General features: G+C 39.2%; 1 protein-coding gene across 1 annotated transcript in view; it reads left to right on the plus strand.

Annotated features, from left to right (window-relative positions):
* Positions 1-13,687, plus strand: part of LOC114079095 (small integral membrane protein 36-like) — a 235,256-nt gene that overhangs the window by 80,479 nt on the left and 141,090 nt on the right. The gene's annotated exons all lie outside the window — the stretch shown is intronic.

Raw genomic sequence — 13,687 nt, forward strand, 5'->3', positions numbered from 1 at the left:
GATTTCTAAAATGGAACAATTGCTCAGAATGAAGTTCTCCTTGGAGGAAAGAAAATATTTCTACCCAAGAGGAATGACACTGTCTCTTATATGCAAAGTAACTAGGTCTTTGAATTAGCCAAACAGGACTAGATTTAAAGCCCAAGTGGACAAAATGAGCCTTTTAGAAGGGACTAGCCCCTTCCTCTGAGATTGGGACAAGAAGGGAATTTTGTTAGAGTTGAGTCCAGCACTGGTGTATCCATGCCAACTGATGTGTATAGGAAAAGATAGTCATCCAGGAAACACTGTGTTAGCACTTGGTATGGCCCAGAGGAGGCCACCTGCTGAGCATGGGACTTTGAAGTAAAAGACTCCAAGAGAATTGTGAAATTTTCAAATAGGTTAGGGGAACATGCAAAGCAGGCCACAAATGGATCTGCCAGTGGTGTTGCAGGCCAGTTGCAATTAGAGACTTTTTTTTTTCCAACTGAATAAAAGAAAGAATTTGCTGATGGTAAAAACTGTCCAAAGTTGTCATGAGTTTTCATCAGAAATGAGGAACTCCTCTTTCCCAGTGGCAGGATCTAGACCACAGGTGAGAGCAGCCCTTTTCATCCACAAAACCTACCTCTCAAGAACAGCCGAGTGGCATGTTATTAGTCATTTCGGCCGACATTGATCAAATTGCCAACCTTTGCAAGTGGATGGCTTTCAAACACACACTTTAGGATGCAACCAAGGCTGTCTCTGAAACGGCATCCCTCTAAATTACTTACATTATTGATTAACTTTGAGTGGAAGAAGAAGGCGTGGCACAAGAGGTGAGAGTGCCAGGAATTGTACAAAACCCTCAAGCTCTTATCTCACCTTATCTCACCTGCAGAGGTAACATATCACACACGTGGATGTCATCCATTGAGTGTGCAGCATGGAATAGAAGGGTTGAGAACTGCTGAGGCAGGGGAAAATGTGGTTGTGGGGGACCCAAGAATTGAATGTGTAGTGGGGACGCAGAGTTGAGCAACAGTTTAAAGTCTTCCCAGTTCTAATACCCTTTGATTCTAAGAAAACACCTGTGCTTCCTGATGTTCTTTTGGTTTGAAAGTGAAAGCTTCATAGAAGAAGGGAATGAATCACTATATAAATTATTCAGAGTCTAAAGTCCTATAGGGAATTGCTCTCTGGTCTTTGATTGAGCAATGAATCTTCTCTCATATCCCTAGTCTGGATTAAGGCTGAGTTTTTGACTTCTCAGGTACAGAGAAAGACCATAAGTAATTAAGCCATAAGTACTAGATCTCCCCCTTCTGTTTCATTATGGTTGGCAAAAGCATCATTTCCTGCAGAGCTTGCAACAAATAAATTCTTTTCCTTAAAGCCCAGAATTGTGTGAGCTAGTTTAGATATTGTTGCAAAAGGATTTCATAGCCATATGACATTGTGCTGTGGCTAGGTTTAGACATTAGCTTTATCCCACTCCAAGGAGTGGCTTTAGATTGATTTCTGCACAGTACCAGCCTTATCACTGGTAAATGAGGGCACCAAGGATTATTATGAGAACATAATACATGCTAAGTACTTAGAATAGCACCTGAAACCTGGCACAGTAGCACACACCTGTAATTTTAGCTACTTTGGAGGCTGAGGTGGGAGGATCTTAAGTTCAAGGCCAGCCTCAGCAACTTAGTGCAACCCTGTCTCACAAAAAAAAAAAAAAAAAAAGAAGAAGAAGAAGATGAAGAATTAAAAAAAGAGCTTTGGATGTAGTGAGCTTCAGCAAATGAGTTATATAATTCTGAACTTCTAGGAAGGTAACTTAGACTAGCATGCTTTTATAACACATGCAGCTAAAAAAGATAAGAACATAAAAATAATTAGCAGGTATTTTATTAGTTTCCTTTTTTGATTCTCCTTGTTTATAAAATTAGGCACCTACTCTTTATCTTAGCATCAAAGTCCTTCATGTAATGTGATGCCACTATTTCTATACACTCTTCCCAGAGGGGTATGTGGTGCACACCTGTAAAACAAGCTACACAGGAATATGAGGCGGGATGATTGCAAGTTCGAGGCCAGCCTGGGAAACTTAGTGAGAACCTGTCTCAAAGAAAAAAACTAGAAACAGCTGAGAATGTATCTCCATGGTAGAGGGCCCCTGGATTCAATCACCAGTACTAAAAATTAAAATAAATAAATTAAAAACTCTTCCCCATTAAGTGAATAACCTACACTTGAACCAAACCAGACCACTTCCTTGGGTCCAAGTGGGCACCATATCTTCTTGTCTCTGCAAACTTACTCATGGTCTTTACTCAAACTGTATGTAATATACTCTTCACTCATCTCAGCTGGTCAGGGTCTTTCCACCCATTCACCACCTAGGCCAAAAGACTTTGCCCATGAAGACTTTCTTTCAAACCCCACTAGACTGAGTGTATCTATCCCTCTCTGTGGTACCTTTATACTTTATGTTCCATAGCTACATAACATAGCATTCTCTTGGTTAAAGTTATCTTTCAATTCTTATCAGATTGTAAATACTTTGAAAGACAGAACTTGTTCCTTATTCATCTTTAAGTCCTGTCTTCTAACCGGACCCCAACATCATCACCTCCACACTGTGCATGATACTGGCATTTGATAAATTCAGTTGAGCTAAACATAGGCATCTCTGGGATGTAAGGAAGCATGCAGTTGGAAAAGAGATTAGGATGAATTTCTCTATCTAATCCAGTTTGGGGCTATAATTTAGAGGCTGTAAACACTTACTAAAATTAGATAGCTAATGTCAAAGAACAAATTCTTACACACAATTTGTAACAGGCACTGCTGGATTGCTAGCCACACCCATGCCCCCTTTCATAACAACTTTCTTGTACTCACATCTCTCAAGTTGTGGATGAGTCACCTACTTGTACCACGGTACACTCCCAGTTTGAGATGATGGGACCTTGATAGCCAGTTTATTAGGCCTGGATACCTGTGCCCTTTTGAGACAAAATGAGCTCTACCAATGGTACTTTCCACAGAGAATTTTAAATTGGGACCTGAAGATATTCAGGTAGGAGCTGTGAACACCAAGAGTTATAACAATGATAACAAAGATAATAGCTATATTAACTGAGCATATACTCTGTGCCTGTCACTATGCTGAATATGGAAGGATATTATTTTTTATCTCTTCAGTATATCCTATGGAGTTTAGGCTGTTGGGGGTTCAGAAAATCAAGTCACACAATACGGCCCTTGGACATACTGAGTATTTTGAACTAAAACAATAAAATAAAAAGCTATGTCAGAACCAAGGTCCCGCTAGAGAAGACTTTCTCTGAGGTTCCCCTACATACTTGTACGTCAGATTCTCTGGAAGATTAACTTACAGGAAAGAAAAGTTGTTGAAGTGTCCCCAAATCCCAGATGAATTTTGTCCCAGATTATTGCTTGCTCTTCAAGTTCATTTGTCTCCCTGAAAAGTTATTCTCCCTATAAATTTTCTATATCCCCCACTCGCTCTCTCCTCTGAAGAGGGAACATGAGCTTCCTAGGTTGCTGGGAACTCACCTTCTGGTAATATCCCTGCCTGCTTAATGCATTTGGACGACTTTTCTCCTGTGACTCTGTCTGTTGTCAGTTTATGTTAGCTAAACCAATCATCAAAACCTTCAGAGGGCAGAGGAGAAGTTCCTTTTGCCCCTCCAAAGCTGTTATTCACCCCATTTCACAGATGAGGAAACCGGAAAAGAAAAAAAAGTTAAGTGATAAATCAGGAGTCCGGCCCAAGTAATCTGTCTGCAGACCAGTTCTTAGCTGCTGTGCTACAGTGTTTTCCCAGGCAGGTCAAGGCACAACCCCACCCCAACCCCCCACCAAGGTTCAAACAGCACAGCACTTTGATGGTCACTTTGATTAGTCAATGAAGAAGCAGCAGCATCCAGCACACAGAAGAAAACTAAACAACAACAACTCTGGGGAAGAGCAAAGGAAGGAATGTAAATGGAAGATTGAGCTGCCACAGAGAGTCATGGAACAGCCCCGTTTCCTGTCAGCTGTAAAATTCCCAGGATTTGGCAATTTGGTGTTTCCTGCCTTAGGATTTTGTGAACCTCACCGCTTATGATAAACTGACTCTTTCATCATCTAAATATGCAAAGCTGCTTTGTGAAAAAAAAAAAAGAACCCCGCGCGCACTTGTTGAGTTGAAAGCCTGTGCCTTCCTATGTATTGTGGACCCCAAAGTCACATTCATCACAGGGTCCTCAACTCAGGACATCTCTGATCTGCAGACCATCACATTCTGCAAAGTATTCAGATTCGGCAGCCTTTATTGTGGTTGTAGCTCTGCCATGGTCACTGGGCCACCTTGAACTGGTCCTTAATGTGTCTGAGCCTCAGCAGCTTCCTTTACAAAATGCCCTGCCTGCAGCCAAGAGTTTTGGCTACAGCTTAGCTAAGACAGAATATGTGAAAGAGCTATGTAAACATTCTTTAGGGCTTGTGTGCAAAAATACTGTTATCAGAGGAGCTGGGGATCAGTAAAGAAAAAAGCCAATGTTATCTCTCCTTGTGGCCTGTGTCTCTGTTTAGAGAGTCACAGGTATGGCCACAAAATACCCACAATCCTTTGACCACACTAGTGAGTCACCTTTAGATAATGGAGTCTCTCCATCCAAAGGCAGATCTGTTTTTCACATCTCTGTTTATTGGTCAGTGGAAATTCTGGATTGGGTCTCTGTTCTCTTATCTCTCTGCTTGACCAAATCCTACCTTCTCTTTGCCCTTGAACTCAGCAGGCCTCCCTCCTCAGCCCCTACCCTCAACAAGGATTATGATTTCCTGGGGCTGGGAATGTGGCTCAAGCGGTAGCATGCTCGACTGGCATGCTCAGAGCACAGGGTTTGATCCTCAGCACCACATAAAAATAAAACAAAGGTGTAGTGTCCACCAAAAACTAAAAAATAAATATTAAAAAATTCTCTCTCTCTCTCTCTCTTAAAAAAAAAAAAGGATTATGATTTCCTGCCTAAGAGAATCTTCCTTGACTATAGGAGCATAAGCTTGCCACAAACAACTGGGCCAAAGAGAAAGCAGATTGAGAGCTAACTGTATGATTTCTTGATACACTAAGTTTAAATGACTTAGAAGTTTTAAATTTAATTGAATGTTGAGTGGATTTATTTGTAAATAAATCATGCCTTGCCTCTTTTATAAATATTAGAGCAACTTCAGGAAGGATTCCTAGCTCATCAAAATCATCAAAATATCTAGGGGTCTAGTTCTGACTCTTATAACAGATGGCATTTATCTCCAGTTCTCAGAATCCCCTGTCAAATGAGAAGCCTGGACAAAATGAATCCTAAGTTTTCTTGCAGCAGAATAATTATGTAATTCTATGACTCAGAGACTAATGAGCTATAAATGTGATACTGGGAAAGTTATTTAATTTCTTGGTAGATCAATTTCCTCATCTTCCAAATAACAATGATAAAGCCATGTCACGGAGATCTTAGATGAATGGACCTGGCTCATGCCTCTGAAATAGGTCAACAAAGCTGGACTTCAGTTAAGGTGGCAAAAATAGATTTTATTGGGAAACTGCTGACAGTAAGAGAAAGAGGAGAGCTCCATTTTGGTTTGTGCAGGGGTGACTGGGCATTTTAAAGGGAGAATAAAGAAGTAGCAAAGAGGGAGTATTCTGGGCTCAAGCAAAGCCAGGGAATTGAAAAATTACAGAGGTATGATCAGTGTTAACGAAGGTAGGTCAGCTGTGTGTGCTATTGGGCACTGATGGGAGTCAGTATTCTAGTCTCACACAGAGACTGGCCCTATCAGGTCCCTGAGAGATGCACTCCTGTGTTGTACATATACATATCAAAGGAAAAGGAAGCACAATCTAGTACAGCTTTAGGAAAGGGAGGTAAGAGGGTCAGTTGTTGGCTAGAACAAATAGTCAATTCTTCTGACAGCCTTGAACTGGAAAGGAGACTGAATTGTCCCAAGGATGCTACCTTGGGAAGCCATGCTAGGGTTGGTCAAGTTTCTCAGTGCAGGGGTTTGGATAAGTTCCTACACGCCAAGAGTTCTATGTAGTTCTGGTATTTAAAATGCCTGGAAAAATCATTTGCATTTAATAAATCATCATTCATTTATTCATACAAAAACCCTCTAAGATCCCATGCAATCAAAACTCTAACGAGAGGTTTTTTTTTTTTTTAATTTAATTCTATGTGAAGAAAGGGCTTCTGATGCAAATTTTAAGTTAAAAAATGGTAAAGGAAACTTACTTAATTTACCTCAAATACTATTGTAAAATCGTTGGCAAGCAATGGGTGTGCTATATTTTTAAACGAATCTTATTTTTTAATTAAGGAGTCTCTCACAACTTGCCGATATTTTTGTTGACATGGGATTTGGTGGTTTGCTGGCAGAAAAATATACATATTTAAGTTATCCTACAATTTGCATGTTAACTCTTAGCTTGCCCTTCCTTTGAATAATCCAAAAAAAAAAAATTCTCAGTTTCAGAATAGGTCAGGGTACTACACTGATTTAATTATACATCATTGCTGCAGAGCTGAGCTGGATCTGGGGAACAGTGTGTGGCCTATTTTTATTTCTCTTTGCTCATTAGATTTCTATTTTTAAATGGTACTAAATTGTGAGTTAAAGGCTATGCACACAGAAGCAGTAATAGGTGGAACTGTCTTCCTCCTTGGCTCTGAAGTATCATCATAGCCTTAGGTTTTATGTAAAGAATGACATCATCTTCCTGTACCCTTCAAAGTTCCTGTGTTGAAGACTCGGTCACCAGTCTGTGGTACAACTTGGAGATGGTGGACCCTTTGAATAATGAGGCCTAGTAGAAGAAAGTTAGGTCACTATGACCTTGACCAGGACTTTGGGCACCTGTTCCCTTCTTTCTCTCTTTGCTTTCGGTTGGCCACAAGGTACAAAGTTTCCTCTATACATGCAGTTCCTACCATGATATACGATCTCACTATAGGCCCAAAGACATTGGAGCCAACTGACCATGGACTGAAACTTCTGAAACCATGAGCCCAAAGTAACCTTTCCTCCTTATGAGCTTATCTCAGGTGTTTTGTCACAATAATGGAAAGCTAACTGACACACTCAGATTATTCCCTTTTGGGGAGGGGGGATACCAGGGATTCGACTCAGGAGCACTCAACCACTGAGCCACATCTCCAGCCCTACTTTTTTATTTTATTTAGAGACAGGGTCTCACTGAATTGCTTAGTGCCTCGCCATTGCTGTGGCTGGCTTTGAACTTGCGATCCTCCTGCCTCGGCCTCCCCAGCTGCTGGGTTTACAGGTGTGTACCATGGGGCACAGCAGATTATTCCTTTTTTCTGCACTTGAGTTGATGTGGCTTTAGTTCTAATAGTCATCACTTCTTGCCTGGACTATTGTAATTCTTTTGTAAATAGTCCCTATCCTTCCAATTTCACTTACAACATTTGTTAGGATAAGATGTATGTCACAGAAACCCAAAATAAGAGTGATATAAAGTAGATAAAAATTTATTTCTGTCATTTAAAAGCATGAACTGGCATGGAAACTCTGGGCCAAAGTCATTAGGGCCCAGGAATTTTGCTGCTCTGCTGTGCCAGAGAGTTACCTTTGCCATCTAGTCCAAATGCCACTGTTCAATGTCCACATTTCAACCTATGGAGAAAGAAAATTAAGAAAGGGAATTTTCACTTTTAAAGGCATGATCCATAGATTGCATGTCAGCTCACATCCTATTGTCTAGAACTTAGTCATATGGACAGACTCAGCTGGAAGGCAGGCTAGAAAATGTGGTCTTTATTCTGGGAAGTCATGTGCCCAACTAACAAACTGGGGTGTCTATCAGTGCAACAACGAAGAGAAAAATAATATAGAACTGCACTATCCAATATGGTAGCCACTCATCACATATGGCTATTTAATCTTAAGTTTATCAAAACTAAGTAACAGTAAAAATTGTGCTCCTCTGAGCACATTTCAAGTGTTAAGTAGCTACAAGAGGCAGCTTAGTGGCTTAGAGAACATGTCAATCATCATTGGAAGCTCTACTGCTAGAGCTGTTCTAGACAATCAACAATCTCTTCTGTATCCTTCCAGCCATTCTCCATACAAATTTTATCAGGGAGATGGTTTAAATAAAAAACTGATGACCTCATTTGTGTGTTTCAAGTTTCTCAATGGGTCTTTCCTGCTTTCAGTGTAATCTGCAAATTTCCTTAATTTAGCACATTGAGCCTTTCTTCAATTGGGAACATTCTTGCCTCCATGTTCATCAGCTACACTTCTGCACAAGGACTTTTGCTGTGTCATGTGGAATTGCAGACCTTCAGACCCATCAGGGTTTTGCATGTGCTATATTCTCTTTTCCCTGAATCCCAACTTTGTTATCCCTCTTGCCTTGCTTACTTGCTCTCTCCCAACTAACCACTGGGGACAAAGTCTCAATGTCATCTCTTTTACCATCCCCCCTCCTGCTGCCCCACCTTAATATCACCAGTGATTTGTATTATGTACCTCTAAAATGTCCTGGACAATAAATACTCCATCACCATAGCACACAACACACTACACAGTGATTGATGGGCGATTATTTCTCCCATCACCTGAAGGTCATTGAGGAGAGTCTATCTTATTTGACTTGGTTTCTCGGACCTATATGCTCATGAGACTTTCAACAAGTGTTCATCGAATAAATGTGTGATAGGAAAAAAAATTCCCTTTTCCATATTCACAAGAGACTTTGGTAACAGCAACATTGGTGCTTTCAAAGTATCTTTTAGGTTTGTGTTGCTTCCAAGTTCAGTTGTCCTTCAGTATCCACAGAGGATTGGTTCCAAGACCTGCCCTCTCCTACAAGATCTCAGAATGCAAACTCTGAGGATACTCAAGGTCATTATAGAAAAAGGCACAGTATTTGCATATAGACTGTGCATTCTTCTGCATACTTACATTGGTCTCTAGAGTACCCACAATATCTAATACAGTGCCTGCCTATCACATCTCTTCACTTGTGTTAATTCAGTATAGTACTCAGTGCAGTGAGTCAAGTTTTGCTCTTAAGAATTTTCTGGAATTTAACAAAATATGTATTTTCTATCCACCATGGGTTGAATCTGCATATGCATAGCCCAGAAATAGAGTCAAGTATATATCAGCAATGGAGGTGCAAGGCTTGTTCAAAAAGGCCCAGTTGGATTTGAATTATAAATGAATGATGATAAACTATTGTATCTGGACCCTACAATAGTAAGCATGTTCCAGCGCATCAGCTTTCAGTGCGGGCAAGTTAAAAATAGTACTGAGCATTTCCATCAATATACTCTGCTATTCCCTTTTTAAGGGAAGTTATGCCTCATTTTGCTACTTCTGCTTATTTATCATGACCACATAGGATAACTGAGACCATAGAGAGGCACTAAGAATCTCTCAACTCTTTCCCCTCTCGGTTGACTGTGGCACAATAAAAGAACTCCACAGGTGTGTATCCACAGTGGTTCCTACCACCTCTACCTAAAGAAGTAAGGTGCATCGGGACTAAATGACCCTAATGGAAGGCCATCTACATTCTGTTAAATATTACTTTTTTATTTTGACTAAAGCAAAAGCTCAGATATCAATTTTAAACAGACTGACATCTGGGTGATCTTGTTGTCTCTGAACCACATGGTGAGAACGACTGCCATCAGCTTCTTTTTCGTTGGATGTGGGTTTGGGGTGTCTACTTTGCATTTTCTGGTATTCCCATCCCTATTCTCACCAATTCCCATAACTTCTTTTAAAGAAAGAGCTGAACATCCTAACCCTCTTTCCATGCTCAGTAAGAAAGTCACGAGGCAGGCAAAGTGTCCTACAGTCAAAGAATAATCTTTTTTTTTTTTTTTTTTTGAGGGGAAACAACCACTATAGCTAACAGAATGCCACTTATTGATTGTCCACTGAGAGAAGAATGCTGCTTTGTGCCATGAGGAATGACACAGTCATATACTGAGATGAAGGAAGGACAGGAAAAGCACTGAGCTTGAGGTCAGAAAACCTGGGCTCATGTCTATATCTTAACTTTTTTACTTCCATATACAAATTGAAGCATTTTGCAATAACCTCTGTAATCATTATCTTCTTCATTTATTAAATAAGCATGATATCATCTATCTCACAGGAGGGTTTAATGAATAAAATGAAATAATGGATATAGAAGTTCTAGGACCATGTTAGGCACTCAAAAAATTAATCCATGTAACCATTGTACCTCCCCTTTCCATGCCATCTCTGAGTCACTGTTGAATCAATACATCCAAACAGTTGATAATAACCATAATTTTAAAGGGAGCCCAAAATTGTATTTGCTAGAAAATATTAGCATATCTGTTACATATGCTTAATAAAACTTCTCCCGGTCCCTTTCATTTTCTTCTCATTCTACTCAAATTCCTTATTCTAAGAATCCTCTTACTTTGCTAAATCCCTCTTCACCTCTCAAAACGCCTTGACCAACATCCCCCTAGATAATGGCTTTCTTTTTTCACTCATCTTCATCATATAGATCAATACATCTTATTTTCTTAAGTTCTTCCCTTTTTTTCCCTCCTTGGGTTTTTCCTCCTTCCCATTGTTTTCTCCCATTATTTTATCATGAAAGTCTAGGAGCTGGGATCCAGAGACAAGCATTCCCAGCAGGTAAGGGAATGTGGACAAAAGACCAAATAGGAAAAGATATTCTCTTTAGGAAAGGGGAAAAGGCTGGAAGCATCTACCTTTGAAATAACTGTTTACTCGGCCATCTTTGCAAAGATGGTTTGGTATCTGAATAAGGCTGTTAAAAACTATTTTGAAAAACATCTGTTTCTGTAAAAAGATAAAAATCAAAGTAGATTAAAAAGTTCATCTCTCTTTGCAAAGAGACAGACTGAAAGCCAATCACTGAAGTTTAGTCACCTTTCCAGGACATTGAGAGTCAAAGTCTGGAGCAGGTCTGCTATTTTCTGATTTGTTGATCACGTCACATCAAGGGGAGGGCGTCCCTGGTGCTTCCTAGTGTGGTTGGCATCCTATCCAGGGTCTCTGTGTCCCTCAGTGAGCAGAGTGAGTATTCTCCCCAAGGTTACCTCTGAACCTTAAGTCTGCTCTGTCAAAAATCCCTTCTATCTAGGCACAGGCTTTTTTGTATGCAAATATGTGCCTATAGGTTCTCAGAAAGAACAACTGACTCTCTGAGCTCAAGAAATATGTCACATCCTGCTGATAAAAAAAAAAAAAAAAAAAACTTAGAACCAACAAATTTCCATTTTCTTCTGCTCCTACCCCCCCTAATCTCTAAATTGAATCTGAATCTGGTGTATCTTTTCCGCAAACACAACTGGGTTCCTTCTGGGAAGGAGATGCAAAGGGAAACTTCAGTTTAAAAAAAATAAATAAAAAGTGTGGCAGGTGTTCAAAGGATGCTATTTTTATTGTGTTTTATTTTTATTTTTTGAGGCCTGCATTTACCATGGAAAATAGGCTTCATGAATGATAAGGCTAATTTAAAACTTTGATCATATTTGTTAAATATGCCACTTTCCTTTAATATTCCTATAATTCTTCAGAAGAGACAATTGTAGGTCAAGGTGTTTTATTTTATCCTATTTAATCTATTTTTGTGAAAGGCTATGCCAAATCATGCTGGCATTTCATTCAAACTCCTTCCTCAGACTTCTTTCTCTCCCTCTCTCCCTTAATTAGCCTCATCACACTCTGATTGTACATCTCTGCACATCCATGACCCACTCTCAGGATGTGACCTGGCATCTGTTGGTTCATGGTATTGTTGTTGCTTTCAGTTATTATGTTTTCTCAAATTCATGTATTTGTTGAGTACCTACTAAGTCTGAGCTTCTTGAAAAATTTTAATAAAAGTATAAGTAATATAGTTTTCCTGCTCCAGCCATTTTAATCTGTTTTGATTTTTATCTTTTTACAGAAATGGATGTTTTTCAAAATAGTTTTTAACAGCCTTATTCAGATACCAAACCAGCCCCATTCAGATACCAAACCATACCAATTCATATACCAAACCATTCATTTAAAGTGTACAATTAATTGCTTACACTGTGTTCACAGAGTATGTATCCCTCACCACACTTCTAGAACATTTTCTTTAGTTACCAAAAGAAACTTTATACCTCTTAGCATTTCCTCTCCAATACCTTCCCACTCTCTTGCTGAGACAACCACTAATCTATTTTCTGTCTCTATGGATTTGTCTATTCTAGACATTTTATATAAATGCAACCATATAATATGTGGTCTTTTGTAACTGGTTTCTTTCATTTAACATTGTGTTTTCAAAGTTCATCCATGTTGCAGCATATACCAGTACTTTCTTTTTTAAGACTTTTTTTTTTTTGAGCCATTTTAAGTCCACAGCAAAAGTATAGAGATTTCCCATAAATCTCCCCCCTCAAAATGCATGGCCTCCTCCATTATCAACATCTTCCGACAGACTGGTATATTTGTTACAGTTGAGGTTCCTTTTTTATAACCCTTCTTATGCTATTTCATATGGTTATTTTTCATCTATCTTTATTAGTTCTTTCCTTTGTTACCTTCCCTTCCCTATAACTTAACTTAGTAGTCCTAAGAGGTCAAATGATAGACTTTTTCAGTCCATCTTCATTTTCATGGCTTAGTATGGATAAAGAGAGAGAGAAAGTGTATGTATATTTAAAGAGACATATACTACTTTAAAACATAGGAAGAGGCATACTGAAACATAGGCCTAGGCATACTGAAAAGATCTAGAGCTTTATTGCTAGAGGAAGATAGTATGAGTTTTCCATTTGACAAGTTTCTTAACCTCTAAAAGCCTCAGTTTCCTTATGTGTGGAATGAGGAAGGTAATGCCTATCCAGAAATGTTCCTGAAAAAAAAAATAATGCAATCACCATAGAAAACACCCCTCTAGATTCTGGTGTTAGGATTTAAAGAAAAGGAAATTATGGGTAAAATTAAAATTATGGGTGGAAGAATCCTCCAGCTTTCCAATGCTTCATTGCCAGCAGAGTAAACCCCCTTAACAAGCTGGCTTAATGCTCTCTTGAGAGTTTCCATTTTGAGGAGTAGGGAATGATATGGACAGATTAACTGAGGGGAGCACATTTAAATTCCAGAAGTGGTCCCAGAAAGACTCAGTAAATCACTCATTCATTTTCCTATTTCCTTCATCCATTTGAACCTCTCTTCCAGAAAGCCCACTGAGTTCAAAAGCTTTAGCTACAAGATCCTGATTCAGCATTATATTTTAGATGGTTTAGAAGCTGCTTGGATAAAATATCAAAAGATAAATGGGAGGATAACATAAAAGAATCCCTGTAGAAGATCCCTCCTTTCATGGTACTCATTGAATCTCAGTGTTAGATTATTCCTTAAAGGTTTCAATCCTTTCATATGACAGACAAGCAAAGGTTTTAAAAATCTGCCTTGGATCTCTCACAATAGCCAGCTGACACTCAAAATAATGAAGAAATAAAGGAATAGAAAGATGGAGAAATGCGTGACGAAGGATGGATGAATGATACCGAAACAAGAATAGAATGTGATCAGAGGTCCTTGTTTGCTATGTTTTTCATAATTGCTTTTCAGAGTCTTAGTCCAAATCCTTTTATAATTCCTCTCCCCCTCCTCCATCTCCATTCATGCTGCA

Source organism: Marmota flaviventris, chromosome 17, assembly GCF_047511675.1.
Source record: "Marmota flaviventris isolate mMarFla1 chromosome 17, mMarFla1.hap1, whole genome shotgun sequence".
NCBI classification, from domain to species: domain Eukaryota; kingdom Metazoa; phylum Chordata; class Mammalia; order Rodentia; family Sciuridae; genus Marmota; species Marmota flaviventris.